Genomic DNA, 15,141 nt, shown 5'->3' with positions numbered 1-15,141 from the left:
ACCCCAGTGCTGGTTATATTTAATTGGGAAAAGTGGTGCAATTTTTTCTTTTATTTTGTTTACGATTTTTTATGCAACATATTTTGATCACGGTTTACCCTTTCCCCAAGTCTTCCCAGACTCCTTTCTTCTCCACTTCCCTACTCATACAGCTTCATGGTCTCCTTTCTCTTAACAAAATAAAAGAGTTAAACAAAACTGAGGTGCAGAAGTAACCGTAGGGTATGCATCGGCGCATGAGCAATGCAGTCAGGGACAATCCTATGGGGGAAACTAATTTTGCCCTTTCTGGGGCAGCTATTGCCCTTCTTATGAGTGGAGCTTGGTGTCTACGTCATCTGCTCAATGCTGGGACTCCATTTGGTTTGAATCTATGCAGGTGGGTCATGTGCTGTTACAGTCTTTTCAACAGACAATTTTTCCTTCCTTTCTCCTTTTCAGGCATGCACACTCTGATACAGGTTAACACGGGGTCTTCCCCAGCACTATCATTTTATGTTATTGTTGCTGCGACCATCTCTCAGCTCCTAGGCTTGGATGAACTCGTCTCTAAAATACAAAGTCGGAGACTAATTCCCGGGCGTAGCCAAGAAGCCATAGTCCAGGTGGCGGCATAAGTGGATGCCCCATTTCCAGCCTCTGTGTCTCTCTAAAATTATCCCTGCTAATCGCTGCCTCTTCAGGACTCTGCTTAATGAACATCTGCAGCAGCCCATGGCACTGCGGGTCAACCAGCCGCCCTCCTGCAGACACGTGTTTCCTTCAGGAAGAGGCTGGCTTTGTACTTTCCTCATAGGCAGAGTTAATACATTCAAAGCTTATTGTAATCTCAAGGCAGCCCCAAAAAACGAGTAAGGCATTCTGCGTCACTGAGAGCATTCAGGTGAATTTAACCTGGTGTATAATGAGTATTGCAAGACGCAGGCTACCAAAAGACTGGAGGTAACAGAGGCTTGTCTTTCACAACAGCATCCGCTGTGCCTTGGCAGGCTGCGTGGGAGCAGACTGCAGGTCGCCCTCACCTGCTCAGAATCACTTGGATGCGGAGACCCATTCCCTGTTCAAGGAAAAAGTACTAAGATTTTGAAAGACTTTTTGACACGTTATAGCATGAGGTCTGCCTTTTCAGTCGTTTGCAATCTGTTCGGTGGTTCTTTCTCTTCTGCGCTGTATACATGAATGCGAAGGTCTCCTTATACAAACCTGCAATATAATCCAATCTGCATAATTTGTGTGATGAGTGACCCAGAGTTTACAGGACAATTTTGACAACATGCGATTTTTATGTTATGTTTTGGATACTGATCTTAACACCGGCAAAACAAGATTTTTTTTTGGTTTTCCACCTTAAATGTTGACAGTCCTCTAAATCATTGATAATAATATGTTAGCTATATTGGAGTTTGGGCTCTCTCATATTCTTTGGGTGAGAATCTCATCTACATACTTTCCTGATGCAATTTATCTGTACCTATCTTCTTGAAAAAAAATGTGCAAATGGTTTAAAGTCTTTGAAATCCAGGTCTAGAGAGTACAGATTACAGATGAGCTGAATACGTAGACAGATGTTTATTTCACTGTTTGCTTTGTTATTAAAATGTCACTGATAGATACATTTTAAAATGTCAAGATATCATCCCATTTAAGTTTCAAGGAAATCGTCATTTCTCACATTGACAAAAAGAAGCCTCAGCTTGTCACTGGATGTTATATATTATCTCCTGTCATTTTTTTTCATAACCCGTAACCTCTTGTCATCTATAAAACGACTTGTATACCCACCCGAGTTAAGTGAGAAATACTGCATCTTCTTAGACAAACAACAAGTCAATAAGTGATAAGAAGCGAAGTGAATTTATGAAAGTCAGACGGCCTCTATGATGATATACTTCTCTACATTTAAATCTCGGGATGCCTTTGGGCAGAAGTGTCTGTGTGCCCACCTGTCTCTGTGTGCGTGTGAGTAGGTTTGCAAGTGTAGCACTCGCTCATCCAGAGAACGTACCCCATAGGATCAGAGAAAATCCTGAAGACATTCTTAAAGGTACCCTTCCCCACCTGCTTCCTTCTTCCCCTTTACTCATAGGGCAGGGATATGCTCGGCTTACTTCTCGTCGTCTTCATGGACAATATTCTTCTAGTCTTACCTTGTTTCACTGTCCTTATAATACCATGCTTTATCAACGTTGAATCTATCTGAGATCCATAGGTTGGGTTTTCATACTGCTCTAATAGACCCATCAAATAAGTACTCAGTATATCCACTAATGATAATGGCCAGAGACAACGAACGAGTGATACAGTCATGTTTAAACACAAATCCTTCTGTTTTCTGAGTTCATTCTCATAGCCATTTCATTGTCTGACAGTAGTAACTGCATAATAGAAAAGCAGTGCTGACTGGCACAGTGCTTCACCCTGCCCCAAATCCTGTATCCTAGAGATAAGGTAGATGAGGGAGAAATAAATATTTGGGAATATTTGGATATATCGCTTTTAAAGATAAAAAATAAGAAGACATTATTTCTTGGTCTTTTGTGTTGCCCAGACAACTTGTTAGACATGAGGTACAGCCTCATGAATGGAATTATTTCTCTCTCTCCAGGGTAGAAGTGTCTTCTGTTTCTAAAGATTCAAGTCCAGTTTCCCTCAGAATCACAAGAGTGACAAAGTATTGCAAAGTACCTCACAGTTTGGCCAGCAGGCATCTAAGCTCACAGATGGGACACTTACTCCAGCTCTGCTCTGTCCCTTATTCCAGGTTTGTGACATCAGGATTAATAGCTACAAAGTCTTACCCGCTGGTGATTAATGGTCTGGAGTCACAAGAAGCAACATCTAAATTTGCACACATGGCTTTTTCTCACTAGTGGGGTCCTAATTGCATTTCTCACCTTTTGGGTCTAGCATCGGCCATTATTTATATAGTATTGTGGGCCAATTTTGCTTTTTTTTCAGCTGTGTGTTTATATCTGTGATTTTTTTGGTAAATAATTGTGCTCAATAATGAGAAAAATGTGACTAGATCGTCAGAATGTAAAGAGTCAAACTGTCAATATGCTGCTGTAGGAAGGGCCTGGATCCTTTGTCATGGTGAGATCTCTAAAGTATCTTGATCTTTTAGACTTTCACACTATATTTGTAATGGAACTTGCTATTTGCCTAGGGACAGTCTCAGATTTCGACCAGGCTAAGGAGCCATGGTTGGCAAAATGTGTACTGTGGTTACCCAAGGTACGCAGAGATTGCTAGAATTAAGTTTGCTGCGTTTTGGTGTTAACCAAATTTATCACTTCAAAAAGTGGACCTTGTAAAAGTGGATTTGTTCCATGGAGCACAAACAGCCCGGTTGGGACTTGGGACACAGAGGAAGAAGCATACTTAGAGTCATTTTTTTTATAGCAGGGCAGGGCTACAGTGAGGACTCCTTTACTGACATCCAAAGTCTCCTGGATATAAGATGGACAATGTAATACTGTGAAGAGATCAATGGCACCTACTTGTGCTGTCTTCTGACTCAGGCTGTCTGTTGTTCTCAATGATTTTACTTCCATCTCTGCTCATTTTTCGGAAATGTTTCTGTAAAATAATGGGTGTGCAAGCTTTGTGTCTTCTGCCTATGCCAGTTGATTGCCATCCTAGGCCTCTTTTTTTTTTTTTTCTGCTTCTATCACAAAAGTGACCTCTTTTAAGACCTGTAGACAGGTTAGGGAATTGAACATGCCATATGATAATTTATATATCTGGACAGTACCTCTTGAATACAGTCATGAATCTGTGAGCCTAGTAAGCCTCAATCTACATGTTTGTAGAACATGAGAGCAACTATTGTATAGTGGCTAACACAAGTGAAAGATAATTTTTGTATCCCAAGAATTCAAGCCAAAAACTACTAGAGAGCACATGCATACGTGGGCATTTATACACACACACACACACACACACATATACCACCACCACCACCACCACTACCACCACCATCACCTACAATTACACATACACATCCCTCTTTCTTCTAACTACAAAATAGAATAGCCTGACGCCTTCACTAGTTTGATCCTTTGCCTTGTGATCCTGCCAAAAATAATGTTAGTATAAATATTTTCAAACACCATTATGAAATTTTTAAATGGAAGCACTTTCTAGTTGACCTGTTTAGAATTGGGGAGAACACGTAGCAACGTTGGAATGGGAGAGGCTGGTCAATGACGTTCTTATTGCCACCTCCTGCCTTGTTATGAAAAAGTAGCCAACTGGCAGCTAAAAGGTAAGAGGTTATGCAGGAAATAATGCAGTATCTGGTTTTGTATTCATGTGGCTGAAAATGACAACATCGACCTGCTGCCTGCCTTGGCCCTCATTTGCTTCATAATAGTTATCTAGGCTCTCTGTCTTTCTCCCTAGTGTTATGGGGGCTGGGTGCCTAGCTTTGGAGGCCAAGGCTAGGAGTGGGAAGAAAATTGGTGTATTTCTCAAGCAGAATAACAAGCATCTTTTTAATTTCTTACTTGTGTGGCCAACATTACATTAACTGAACCATTTCAGCCTTGGTTTTTGTATAGACGGAGATAAAATACTTTAAGATAAGGAATTTACCATTTTGTGGGTGTGTTCCACACTAAAGGATAACTGAGACTGGGTCTGTGGAATATTTGTTTCTGATTTTGGTGGAATATGAGACTTTCTCAGATTCTCTCAATAAACCAGACTGTTTGTGATCTAGTAAAATGCCACGAGCTTTTCTATTGTGTTAAAAAAATAAGTACTACCATTCGCATTATAAAATAGGTTCTCTAAAGAAACGAGAAGGCTGATTACCACCTTAAGAGCAAAAGAGTAAATTGGCTAATATTCTCTCTTATTATCGAACTACTCTGGGGATACTTTTATTATCTAGAGCTAAAGTCAGTTACATAATAATTTTAGAATAGTTTCAGAAATAATCAACAGTGCCCCAAGTTCACATCATAATCCATACCTTATCAAGACATACCATAACCATTAGTTCATGGAATCCTTAAGGTTACATTTGATAATTTTCTGGGAAAAAAAAAGAACAAAACAAACACAAACAAACAAAAAACAAAGAGAGGTTGTGACTTACCAGATGTGTCACTGGCTCCTTTCCACTGCCGTGCTCCTTTAGTTACCGGGTTTTGTAGTACACCAACATCAGTGATGACCATAAACAGAAACCATACTGAAATAACTTAAGAGTTTCATGTTTATTCTGATATCTTCAAATGAAAAAAATCTTGTTTATCCTTAAAAATAAAGTCATGTCTTTCTTTTGTTATCCAGATTATTGCTTTAATATCACCCAAAGTTGTATTTCTATAACCTGGAAAATATTTTCAGTACTATGTAGAGTTGACAACCAGTTTTTTTGTTTTAAGTAACAATTTAGCAAAAACAATATAATGGGCTACAAGCATAATACAATAACATTATTTTATCTTATTTTTAAAAGAATGAATGATTGAATCTAAACTTCCACAAGTTATTTATTTTGCTTTACGCAAGTAATGAATACTAATCTTTTTCTACTAATCCTCTATGGTGGCCACTAAGGTAATAATAGGAATATATATTGTATATGTCTGTGTTGCAGGGAGAGGGAGGAAGGGAGGAAGGGAGGGATGAGAAAGTGAATGAGAGAGAAAGAGAGAGGGGAGGAGAGAGAGGGAGGGGGGGAATAGAGAGGGGGAGAGGGAAAGGGAGAGAGAAAGAAGAACTTCTGGGACAAAACTTTAAAACATTCATTTTCAATTATCTACCCCAATTAGGAGGTCTGTGGAACGTTTTAAATGAAAACAAGTATTGTTTATATTAATTTCCAATCCAAGTCGTTTCGAAATGTCTTAGGGAGACAAATGTCATTGTGCTGTCAACTTGTATTGGTTAGTCTTTTTGTTAACACTAGAGTCATCTGGGATAAAGAAACATCAATTGTGAAAAGGCTCTCAAAATACTGGCCAGTAGCTGTACCTGTGGGAGCATTTTCTTGATTAATCGTTGATGTGTGAGAGCCTCGCCCTGGACAGGTGGTCCTAGGAGGCATAAGGAAGGCAGCTGAGCTTGAGTCCGAAGCGTCACTAAGCAGTGATTCTCTATGACCCCTGCTTTGGTTTCCGTCTAAAGGCTCCTTCCCTGCCTGAGTCCCTGCCACCTTTCCTCAATGATGGACACTGACCAGGACATGTAAGCTAAACAAATTCTTTCTTCCCCACCCCCATGCTGCTTTTGATCATGACTTGTATCATAGAATAGAAAGAAAACTAAGACTCAAGTCTAGCCACAGGTATGAACTACTCCTAATGCATCTCTGTGAGCTTGAATTATATACAACACGTCTTTGTGGATACTAAGAAATAAAACAGAAGCTTGCCATTCTTGGGTTGAAATTTTACCTTTTTGGCATGTCACATTAATTAAATGCCATATTTAATTATGTTTCATTTCCATGCAATATACTTAGATCACATTTTTCCTTCCTCCAAATCCTTCTAGAGCTTCCTACCTATCTACCAATCAAGTTCATATTCTTCCCACTTCCCCATACAAACAAACAAACACAGGACAACAAAAAAGGAAAATCAAAGCAAGTAAACAAAGCAATAAGACAAAATATACTAAAAAGCACACAAGAACATGGAGTCTGTTTTGCGTTAGTCAATTACTAGGCAAGAGGACCCCTCCCCCCTGAGTGTTGCTAATATTCTAAGTGACATTTCAGTGAAGAAAAGCAATTCTTCCTTTTCCAGAAGACATCCACTGAAACTCGCATCCTAGTTAGGGGTTGGATATTTTATTCACTTTCCTTACTCTGTGCCTTGAATTTGTATGGTTTGAACTTAGCAGGAATTGAGTGTACTGCCATAGTGTTGGTGATCTCATAAGTGAATCATCCCATTACCCTTAGAAGACAAGGTTTCATTGTCTTCATCTACTATCTCTGGCCTTTTCAGTCTTTTCACTTCTTTTGCCGCATAGATAGGTCCCTGACTCTTTAGGGGAGGAAGATTGAATTAAGGTGCAGTCCATGAGCAGGAACCCACAGGAGACAGTGCTAAATGGCCAAGAATCTGAGGCTATACAGGTCATGAACTCTAGAGGAAAGCTTACCACCATTATTCTGCTACATAAACACAGAGATAAAGTGACTTACTGACAGATTGCTCTCCTAAGATAAGTGCATTGCTGGGGCATCATTGGAAAGAATCTTCTTTCACTAAATGGTGGTTAGAATAGAAATGTATAGAATGGGAGGCTTTGCAACACTCAACATCTCCAATTGATGTCTTTACAAAGGGTTCCTGTATTATTCTTTATTTTCCGATTTTGTGCATGCATATGATGTATGTTGATCATGTACACTCTGCTTACCTCTCCTTATACCTTCTCCTACTGATGAACCCCCTTTTCCAAAACAGTTGATTTTAATTAGTTTTGCTTGTTTGAGCATGCATGGGATATATTTTCTGAATCATGGGCTAACAAAAAAACTTCACATGGAAGAAAAAATCTCCTTCTCTCCTGGTAGCCTTTAACTACCAATGCATCTTCATTGGGTTAGGGTAGAGTAGCGAATAGCGCCTTTCAAGCTCATCTTATATCCGTGAAGCAAAACATTAAGGGACCCAATCCTTTGCAGACCTTGTGCTGGTAACCATAAACAATATAGGTTCATGAGTGTACTATTGATGATATTGATGCTGGCAGATGGCATTTTACAAGATTCCTCCCCATCATCTAGATCTTGAGCATTCTTTCTGCCCCCTTTTCTGTGAATTTTCTCTAAGCCTTAGGTGGTGTCTAACTCAGAAGTGAGTATGCAATATTACTTTCCTCATTAGTTTAACTAGCTGTGGGTCTCTGTATTAACCCCCATTTACTGTAATAAGATGCTTCTCTGACCAAGACGAAAGACACCATTAGTTTGTGGCTATAAAGGCAACAAACATTTAGAAGGTACTTTGAGGTCCATCTGCTCAGCAAACCATAATAGAGTGCTCCTTAGAGTGTGCAACCTCTCTAATATATTAGCTGGTGAGAGAGAGAGAGAGAGAGAGAGAGAGAGAGAGAGAGAGAGAGAGAGAGAGAGAGAGAGAGAGAGCATGGAGGTCAGAGGACAAGTTGTGAAGATAGTTCTCCTTCAGCAATGAGGGTGCTATGGGTTGAACTCTGTTTGCCAGGCTTGCCCACAGACAATCACTGTGCCACGCACCAGTCCTAGACAAAGAGCTCTCTCACACACACACACACACACACACACACTCACACACACACACCACACACACCCCACCCCACACACCACACCACACACACACACACGCACACACCCACCCACACACACACACACACACCACACACACGCACACACACGCTCACACACACACTCCACACACCACACACACCACACCTCACACAACACACACACACCCACACACACACACAACACACACCCCCCACACACACACCACACACACCCACACAACACACACCACACACAACACACACACACATACACAAATACACACACACACACACACACACACTCACACACACACTTGTAAGGGTAATACTTATCACCTCTGTTTTACAGACATACTTCACAGTAGGCAACTTGTCTATACTAACTTACAGAATAGTCCCAGATTGTCTGTCCTTTTTAATCTGTCCGAGATCTTAGCCATGTGGCTCACACCTCTCATCTAAAGAATATCTGAGATGTCTAAAGCAAAGGTCTTGGAACCTGTCCCAGACATCAATTATCTTCTCCCCGTGTCCTTGAGGCATGTTTGCCTTACCCCATAGAAAGTAGAACTAACCTTTTAATACTCAAATCCTTTTTGTTTCTCTTCTACAAAAAGACTATAATTACAGAGGAAGTCAAAGTATTTGTTCCACACATACACTGTGCCAGGCTTTTATATATTTTATTCTTAACACTGTCTTGAAAGGTTATATCATTTTTAGAGATGGTGTAACTGAAGTTTAGAGGGAAGAAATAATTTTCCTAGGGCTGCAGTAAAACTGCAGAGGAGAAACAGAAACCACAGACCACCTAGCTACCAGAAAAACATTTCTACCACTGCTGCTGTCAGTGATAGATTAGTACAAAGAGCCAAGCAGAACCATGGGATGTAACTACAAGAGTGAAAAGCTTAGAAAGAAAACAAGATGAGCTATGAAAGTGACTTGTTAGGTATCTGGAGAGAGGTAGGAGATGTGTGGAATGAGGTAGGGAGGTTGAAGCAAGAGTTGGAAGGGGTAGAAAGGCATAGAATTTTTCTTTTAATGTTTAGCTCATGTTTTCTTCAGGAACAAAACTTTGGGGTCAGGAGCATGATGTATCAGTCTAATAATTACCAGAAAGTTAAACAATGGGAGATAATAAGTGCTACAGAGGAGCAAGTGTTCCCATCTGAAGGAGCACTTACATGTCCACCCTTATCTGAGGGACCATTTATAACAGGGTTCCTCCGATCTGAGCCCTACAGGAGGTACTTCTCAAGGAAAACAGCAAGCCGGATGTGGTAGTTGGAGTGAGAATGTCCCAGTAGGCTCCTACATTTGAATGCTTGGTCCATACTTGGTGGAACTATTTAGGAAGAAGAATCAGAAGGTGTGATCTTCTTGAGGAGGTGTGTCACTGGGGTTGGATTAGAGATTTCAAAAGTACACACCACTCAGAGGTAGCTCTCTTTGCCTGTAGAACACATGCAAGCTCTTACACATAGCTTGAATGCAGTGTCCGTGTGCTTGCTGCCCTTATGGTCATGGTCTCCTCTATAGTATGGAACTGTGAGTCTCAAATTCAATGTTTTCTTTTACACCTTTGCAACGGTGTCTTATTACAGCAATAGAAAATTAATTAAGATACCAAAATATACATTTTTCCTCTTTCTTTGTTTTCAACAGTGCTACACTTCACACAGACAAAGGGTATTGCCCTCCTTGATTTGTTTTCCATATCACTGAATTATTTTTTTCTAACCAGTTTGAGTGACTCTCAGCCTATCTCTGTTGTTAGCTAGAGCATTAGAAAGGATGATGAGAAAATTCTGATAGGAGAAGGGTGAAGCCACACTATAGGACTTCTCCTATTTTGGTTATCACTGTAGCTGCTGCTGAACCCGTGAGCATGATGAACTGTTTTAAGTAAGTGTATGCTATAAGAAAAAAATAATAAACTTGTCAAGAAATAAAACAAAAAAGCTCATCACATAGACTTCTTTTATCTCCTTTAATATCATCTTTCTCAGTCATTTTTCTAATAAGCAATAGTTTAGAGAATTAGAGAAAATTTAGTTTACAAAACAGCTAATCAAATGGGCTTCAACATTTGATGGTAATGTTCATTTTACTGATTTAAGCCTTGCCTGTTATCTAAAACATTGTGACTTTATCACTCCTTGATTTGGTGGGCAAATTGTTATAGAACTAGCTTATGCAATAAAATAAAATGAAATAAATTGTAAAAAGACAAAATATGTAAAAAGTAACCTGAGATAGAGGCAGGTCAAAATGATAACTGTTTCTGAAATAAAGATGGAAAAGCCTAGAAAGAGACAGGAGTCCCAGGGAGGGCTAGCCTTTCTCCTCTTCCTCCTTCTCCTCCTTCTCCTCCCCCCCTCCTCCTCCTCTTCCTCCTCCTCCTCCTCCTTCTACTCTTCTTCTTCTTCTTGTTCTTCTTCTTCTTCTTCTTCTTCTTCTTCTTCTCCTTCTTCTTCTTCGTTGTCATCATTGTTGTTGTCGTCTTCATCTTCATTTTGTTGTTATTATTATTATTATTATTATTATTATTATTATGACTATTATTATAATGACTCATAGTACCCTTCATTCACATGGATGTTGAGTTGGTTTTGAGTTCCTGAGGGGAAATGTAATAATCAGGATAGTCATGACCTGACTTAATTCTCATCAAACCATGGCCCATTTAATGATATAGTGTAGTCCAAGAGTGAGAAGAAATTTCACATAATATTTAATAAATCAAGTTAGAAAATTAAATTGTTTAAATTCCTAAATACATGCTGTTGTGTTTAATTAGTCATCTACTCTCTAATAATTTTCTCTAAATAAGCTCAGCTAACCATTAATCCTCTAATTGATTAATGTTACTCCATTCACTAGTTGAAAAGAAAATAGGAAATGTTGATTTTTGTATAAAGCTTTTCGGTTAATTGAATAAAATCATTAGGTACTCCTGAGAATGTTTGCCAACCCATTCAAAGTCTGATGCATATGTGTAGGTTCTGAAGATGTACTTTGTACAATCTTTTCACAACCTAAGTCTTGAAAGGGAGAGTGTTTTAGGTGGGAGTAGTGGTTCAGCAAAGAGATCTGGTGCCTTCCAGAGGCCTGGATTTGATTCCCAGTACACACATGGGGGTCCACAGTCTATCACAGTCTATAACTCAGGATTCTGGGGAGATCTGCTCTGTTCTTGTGTGTGTGTGTATGTCTGTGTGTGTAGCAAACAAACAGACAATTGATGCACAGACACAAATGTCCACAAACCACTCATACATACAGAGTAATAATAAAATGAAGTAGTAGTAGTAGTAGTAGTAATAATAATAATAATAATAATAATAATAATAATAATAATAAAATAATGTGGGTTTTTTCAAGTCATTGCTATGTTAGGAATCAATTATGGAAAATGGTACAAATTTTAGTTATATTCATTATAGTGGGTTGGTACAAAGCTGATTATATCCTAATGCTAAATACTATTTCTCAAGATGTGTTTGCCCCTAACAAAGAGATACTCACACACACAAAATGATACTATGTGAATATTTGCCCCAATTTAACTGGTCAATAAAAGGATAGAGCCTATGATTGGGCAGTGGAAGGAGAAAGGTTGGACTTGAGGTGAGGGGATTACATGAACTGGGAAAGACAGAGAAGGTGATGATAGGAGAAAATGCTATGCTTAAGGGATCACGAGACATGGTCATAAGGGCTGGTTAGTCAGTTGGAGTTAAGAGCACTCATTTCAATTGTTGTTGTTGGTGGTGGTTTTTTGTTTGTTTGTTTGTTTGTTTTTAAACCCAGAAATGTTCCCTTCCAAAGGAAGAACAGGGACAAAAATAGAACAGAGATGGATGGAAGGACCAAATGGAGATGGCCCCATCTGACGATAAATCATGTCTGCAGACACTAAACCCAACATGGTCAAGAGGCACTGGCTGACAGGAACCTAGGGCAGAGGTTACTGAGGCAGTAACTGACATATGCAGATGCAGATGCTTGGAGCCAACCATCAGACTGAACTCAGGGAATCTTGTTGGGGAGTTGGCAGAAAGACTGGAGGAACATAGGGGAATTGCAATCCCATTGGAAGAACAATATAGACTGGCCTGACCACCCAGTTCTCCCAGAGTCTAGACCTCCAACCATGAAGTGTACCTGCATGCATCCATGTCTCCAGATACTTACGCAGCAGAGGATGACTTTGCCTGAGAGCAAGGGGACAGGAGGCCTTTGGTCCTGGGAAGGTTTGATGCCCCAGAGTAGGGAGATGCTGGAATAGTTGGGCAGGAGAGTATGGTAAGACATCATTTCAAAGGTGTAAAAGAAAACATTGAATTTGAGACTCACAGTTCCATACTGTAGAGGAGACCATAACCATAATGGCAGCAAGCACACAGACACTACATTAGCACTATGTCTAAGAGCTTATATGTGTTCTACAGGCAAAGAGAGCTAACTGTGAGTGGTGTGTACTTTTGAAATCTCTAATCCAACCCCAGTGACACACCTCCTCAAGAAGATCACACCTTCTGATCCTCCCTAAACAGTTCCACCAAGTATGGACCAAGCATTCAAATATATGTGCCTATGGAGACATTCTCATTCAAACCACTATATCTGGTTCCATGTTTTCCTTGAGAAGTACCTCCTATAGGGCTCAGATCAGGGGGAACATGTTGTAAGTACTCCCTGAGATGAGAGCACTTCTCTCTTGCTCTTCCGTTGCACTTATTATCTCCGACTGTTTAGACTAACACCCTTCAGACCTCAGTGAAATTTCTTGGAGACTACATGATTTCTCACCTCGCAGTGAAACATCTGTCATGAAACAGACAATCAATAAACATTTACTAAACAAGTAAATACATATATAAATAAACCAAGAATGAATAAAGAATTTTGTAGTCAAAATAAAATAAAATATAAAATTCTCAACTGAATGTATGCTAGTGTATATTGTGGGAAAAACAAATTCACTAGCTGGGACTATTTATTGATTATTTTATATTGCACTTTACCTTATATTTACTTTTAAAATTAACATTTTTATTACTTATTTTTATTTATTTACTTTACATACTGATGGCCCTCCCCTCTCCTCAAAGTTCCTATCTCATATAACTCCTCTCCCCATAGCCCCCTCCCCTTCCTCTCTGATAAGGGGAGGCCCCCTAGGTACCAACACACCCTGGCACATCAGGCCACTGCAGGACTAGGAATGTCCTCTCTGACTGAGGCCAGACAAGGCAGCCTATTTAAAAGAATGAGACACACGGGAAGGCAACAGAGTCAAGGATAGTTGTTGGAAGACCTGCATGAAAACCAAGCTGCTCATATATGACCCATGTGCGGTGGGAGGGGGTTGGCCCAGCCCAGGTATGTTCTTTGGTTAGTGAATCAGTCTCTGGGAACCATAAAGGATCTAATTTAGTTGACTTTGTTGATCTTTTTGTGGACACCCTATTCCTTCACAGTCTCTCAATCCTCCCCCCAATTCTTCCACAAGACTCTCAGAGCTCCATCTAACATTTGTCTGCATCTGTTTCAATCAGCTGCTGGGTGGAGCCTCTCAGAGGATAGTTGTGCTAGGCTCCTGACTGGAAGTATAACAGAGTGACATTAATAATGTGAAGGATTATTTCTTGCCCTTAAGATAAGTCTTAAGTTGGACCAGTCATTGGTTTGCCATTCCCTCAGACTCTGCTCCATCTTTGTTTCTACACTTCCTGTAGGCAGGATTCATTTTGGGTTGAAGGATTTGTGGGTAGGTTGGTGTTCTTTGCCCTCCATGCTCTCACTGCCTGGCTACAAGAGGTGGCCACTTCAGGCTTCCTATCGCCCACTGCCAGGAATCTCTGCTGATGGACCCTCAAAGATTCCATGGACCCTCCCCAATTCCAGGCCTCTGTCTGCCCCTGCAGATTTCAGTTCATTCTTCTTGTCCTTTCTCCATGACCCTCTATACCTGATCCTACACCATACCACAAGTGCATGTCCATAAGGACACTTGCTCAGTTAAAGTTCATCTGAAAGCTGAATGCCTATTGTTATAAACAAGGAATGAAATCTCTAAGAAAGTAGATGACCCAACTAAAAGTATAGCTCAACTTATGATAAATCAGGATTCAAACATTATTTCTTCACATATTTGTATTTCTCAGAATAAAAAAAAAAGCTAAAACTAGAATACAGTAAGTGAATAAGGTGCTCACTCAAATACTCCCGTGTCTATTTCTGTGCTGAGTTCCTAGTTTCTTCTCTGTTTCTTGGCATTGCTCTCTGTAGCACTTTATGCTCACTATTTTATCACATGGGACTGTCTTGTCCCTTGCTTATCTCCCTTCAATTCAGGGCTCAGTTTGAGAAAATAACAGTGGAACAATCATAATTACTTGTCCTCCTGAAAATACCTCAGAAGAAAACATCTCTTGGAAGGGAAGTTGACTTGCCTTTAGAAGCAATGGAAATGCTGTTCTCATGCTGCATTTCATTATACTGTGGACAGTGTGGACTCAAATACTTTGCATGAGTTAGAATGGGATAGAAAAGCCTGAGACAGGCCGGTGGGAGAGAAGCTAGGGAGTCATAGGCACACCGATTTGTATTTTGAGGACATCGTAAATGCACCGGCCATGTGAAGCAATGTCTTTCTCCTATTTGGTACAAGTTGAAATAGCATTGAAAGTTGAGCTTCTTAACAGGATTGCAATGACACTCTGCCCTCTGCCTTTTACTGATATAAGCTAAGAGATGTGGTGTTCTTGTTCTTTAAGGAAATGCATCATGAGACTTAGAACTAGGGTGGCAGGGATATTCCAGGTGATAATGATTTTGCTGACAAAGTTCCAAGGGAAAGCAGGTTGCAGTATA

The 15,141-nt window shown here is 40.0% G+C and overlaps 1 pseudogene; it reads left to right on the top strand.

Annotated features, from left to right (window-relative positions):
• The first annotated feature begins 236 nt into the window (after positions 1–236).
• Positions 237–15,141, top strand: part of LOC116893084 — a 72,435-nt pseudogene continuing 57,530 nt past the window's right edge.

Source organism: Rattus rattus, chromosome 2, assembly GCF_011064425.1.
Source record: "Rattus rattus isolate New Zealand chromosome 2, Rrattus_CSIRO_v1, whole genome shotgun sequence".
NCBI lineage: Eukaryota > Metazoa > Chordata > Mammalia > Rodentia > Muridae > Rattus > Rattus rattus.
Note: the sequence above shows the minus strand (reverse complement) of the source record. Positions and strands in the feature narration are given on the sequence as shown.